Here is a 4,435-nt window from a genome sequence, read left to right as displayed (position 1 = left end):
AAGCAATTTGTGCTCCTGTTTGCAAAGACTCTCACCACTAAGTAAGAGAACTGGATAGCAGAGATAGACTCTCAAATTAACCAGAAAAATCTTGACCATTTATAAAGCCATACGCTGTAATTTGATTGCACTCAAGAGGTCAGCTACAATACTTTCAGAAAGAATCTGCCAGCTGATTGTGATTAAGGGGTTGGTAATCATCGGTCTATTACCATAATCTCACACAAATCTCATAAATACACACACACACACACACACACACACACACACAAAAGAGTGATGAGCTCAGCAGAAGCTCTGCTCAGGATCATTTTAGTGCCTGCAGGTAAGAAATCATGGTCTCCTTTCAAGCCAAGATCAAGAAGCTGACACAGTGGACTGGCAGACATGTTTGCAACTGTTCTTTGTTCTCTCTGTTTCTGTGAGTTTATATTTCACCCTGCATATTTTGTTGCTACCGTCTGTTGACAAAGTATTTAAAATTGTTAATTATATTATGTTAATTAGTTAATAAAAATTAGAGATGCTGGAGGATTTTTTGGACCTTTAGATAGAGCAAGATTAGCGGTTTCTCCTGTCTCCAGTCGACACACTAAGCTAAGCTAACAGGCTGTAAGCTAACTGCTTCAAATTTAGAGTGCAGATATGAATGAGCTTTTAATCGTCTGATCTAACTCAGTAAGAAAGAAAAATCTTATTTCCCAAAATGTTTAACCATTCCTTTAACCACTGGTACCTGGCATTGTATATGTGGTCTAATTTGTAGTTTTATTTGACTTATACTTCAATTCTAGGCCCCATTTAATACAGGCAAAGTTCTTTTACAGCTACATTGTCTGAAGACAAAATACAACACTGACTCATTTAAGAAGCTCAACTTATCGTGTTGAATACAAAAGAAGTGTTTGGAAGAAAGCATGTTTATAAATCTCCAAGTAAGACAGCAATAGATTTTGGTGTCTGTATGCATATTTTCTCAGATATTTTTCTATAATAATGCGGTGCATAGAGGAAGCAGGGGCAGCAGTATGTCGACATAAAGTGTGTGTGAGCCTGTACGGCTGGTTATTTCAAGGTTCTTCCTGTAACCGAATCAGAGCAGTGACAGACTAATGAGGCTAAATGATGATGAGGCTTCGGGGAGCGAAGGCCTCCAGCAGGGAGAAGAGAAGATGTGTCAAACAGCTGGGGGCGAGTCAGGGCTTTTCTCCGGAAGCTTTACTTTTATAGAAACACTATATCTGGCAGAGAAGAGCTGGTCTCATCATCTACAATATCCTCAGGGAGCCGCGGTGAGAGCTGTGCAATAAAAAATGACAAGTCAAGTAAAGATTATCAAGTGATGTATTATTGATCCATAGAAAATAATTCCCCTCAATGCGAGGTCAGAGGTCAGGGTTAACAGCTTGGACTTAAAGTCCTTTAAGTTCACTCATCCCCTTGAAGTACACTCCTCCTTCTCACTCCCATGTATCTCTCAAGTCCACTCTGAGATATATACTGTGCTGCTGCAGTCTACAGATGTGGGCTCTCATTCAACAGCACCCTGATCAGACTCCCAGCCAAGTAACAGACTTAAAGAGTCCATCTCACTACTTCCAGTGACCGGATCAGTGAGGGTCAGGCACGGGGTAAGCCTCAATCAAAAAATTCCTAAAGCGCATTCCTTCATGCACCTCACTAAAAACAGATTATTTAATCAGTGCAGGCACAGAAATGAGCCAAAAAGGGTATTTAAGGCTAAGAACGGGATCTGGCAACATTCAAGACGTCCTGTAGAAAAAAGAAAAGACAGACCAGTGCAGTCAAAAACAGTGATAACTGATCATGCTGTATTGATCTCTGACGTTTTTTCTCCCTTCCACAAATATCACAGCCCAGTGTCCGGTACAGTGCCTTGCTCAGTAACACTTCAGCAATGAACATTATCGATTGATAGGAAACTACGGTTGCTCTGGTGGCCTGATGGTTAAGGCACCAGCCATGAACCTCAACGTCCCTGGTTCAAGTCCAGCCAGGGTTTATTGTTGCATTTTATTCCCCATGTCTCTCCCTTCATTTCCTGTCAACTCACTAATAAGAACATAAAAATGCCCATAAAATATCAAAAAAAGTAAATGAAAATCCAATTATTTGATAATCAATTTATCCTTTTTTAAGCTAAAAGTCAAAAATTCTGTGGTTCCAGCTTCTCAAAAGTGCAGATTTGCTGCTTTTCTCTGCTTTACATCATTGTAAACTGAATATGTTTGGGTTATGGTTGGAGAATACAAACCATATGAACACGTTACTTTGGGCTCTTATAAACTCTGGTGGCCATTTTTCGTTACTCTCTCACAATTTACAGACAAAACGAATCATTTAAAATATAAATCAGCAGATTTAACGACAATGAAAGCTAGAGCTGCAACGATTAATCAATTAGTTGTCAAGTATAAAATGAATCGCTATTATATACTATTTTGTTAATCGATTAATTTGTCTAAGTAATTTTTTAAGAAAAAAAAATCCTCTCATTTCCTTAATATGAATATTTTCTAGTGTCTTTATTCATCTCTGACAGTAAATTGAATATCTTTGGGTTGTGGACAAAACAAGACATTTGAGGACATCATTTTGAGCTTTGGGAAACACTTTTCCCCCATTTTCTGACATTTTATAGACCAAACAATTAATCGAGGAAAATAATCGAAAGATTAATCGACAATGAAAGTAATCGTTAGTTGCAGTCCTGATATAAACTTGAACCTGTACCTTGAAGTCTGACAACAGTATAGTTGACCTAGATTCTTTACATGAATAAGAAATACTGCTGCAAACTAAACGTTATTTCCCACTGCCTCCTGGTCCAATAAGCTGAAATATTACTGTCAAGGTTTTTCCTGGTCAATCAAGACACAATTTTGACGTGGCAGTTGATGAAACAATACTGTTAGATACTAGTAACATAGAGGGTAACGCACCTTTTTATAAACATACAAAAGATGAAAGTAAATTGAGTGACATTTACATCAGATGCATTTTTAACACTGCTGATAAAGGAGAAGTGACACTGTTGTCCCCTTTTCTGCAAACTGCTCTGCATGATGCATCGACAATAGTAAGAGAGTGCAGGGTCAAGGGGGGGTGTGTGGTGGGGTTACAGTGTAGTCAAACAAAGAGGGCCTCTGACACAAATCCAGCCAGTCTCTCTCTCACCCTCCCTCCCTTTTTTCACTAGGCTTCTCAGTCAGTCACTGTTTGATTTTTCTTCCTGAATGGTGCCATTGAAAGAAGAGGCAGTTAGTACCTTATTGTATGACGGCTTTGTGAGCTTCCAAAGGAATGAATTAGCTCTCAGAGACAAACCTGACTGTTGTGTTTTCCCTCAGTCACCATCTCTCCAGAACGAATGACTCACACAGACACGGGGTCAGAGTTTGTACTTTGGCTAAAAATGTCAGTGCACTTGAAAATCAAGATAGTAATAACTTGATTCAAGATGAAGTCTTAGATTCCCTTTGCCGGATTGTGGAGAACTACGACTGCAGCTGCCTCCGGCCGGCATGTGTGTAGCTGTATGGCCTAGATAAGCTTAGCTGGTGGACAGAGAGCGTGGCAGGACTGAGAGATAGCGGTCAGAGATAGAGATAATGGTGCCCGTCGGTTCCTCTGATGCCTGTGAAATTATGGGACTCCTTTGGGGTTTTCTAACCGGATTCATATCACAGTCAGTGGGAAGGCCAAGACAAAGTGTGGGAAAGGCTTGGCATATTGTGGGTTTAATTCTGTAAAGTCAAATTAATCTCAGAACAAGTAAAAGGGTTTAACCGCGGGCAAATTTGGAGATTATTCAGTGCAATTTCTCCTCCATGAAATGAGGGACAGTAAGAGAGGAATCAAGTTTTACAGGCTCACTTTTAAGTTGCCTCTTATTAGCAAAAGGTGACGCAGATGCTTGAGCTTTCCAAATAAAGCAAGTCTAATATACAGCCCTTGGTGATGCATTTAAAGGCTTTAAATTCATGTCACGCACTCTCTGGTTCAAAGTGCGGCTGCAAGGTGCCCTCAGCCCAAGTTCACCTCAGTTACGGCAATGCCATAGGCAGATGCGAAAGGATATGCAGGCAGCACTTTCACGATCATGTTTCTCACAGGACAGATCAAGAGCAGCAAACGCAGAAAACCAGCCTGAAAATAGATGTACCCTATTGCCTCTCCACTTTGCCGCAAGAGCCCAAACATACTTCTCCATATTTTGTCCTCTGATCTTTGAGATGATGCTGGATTGCCAAAAATCCCCGAGAGAAAATCTTGACATAAACCCAGATCTGATGTAGTGAACAAAAGAGTGCTGGGTTGTGGCTTTAATCACTTGTCACCATTAATGCTGAATACATGCATTTTTGACTTTCTGCAGGATTGAGTAATTCATGTATAAATGTTTGAAAGAGAA

Source organism: Micropterus dolomieu, linkage group LG06 (genome assembly GCF_021292245.1).
Source record: "Micropterus dolomieu isolate WLL.071019.BEF.003 ecotype Adirondacks linkage group LG06, ASM2129224v1, whole genome shotgun sequence".
Lineage (NCBI taxonomy): Eukaryota > Metazoa > Chordata > Actinopteri > Centrarchiformes > Centrarchidae > Micropterus > Micropterus dolomieu.
Note: the sequence above shows the minus strand (reverse complement) of the source record.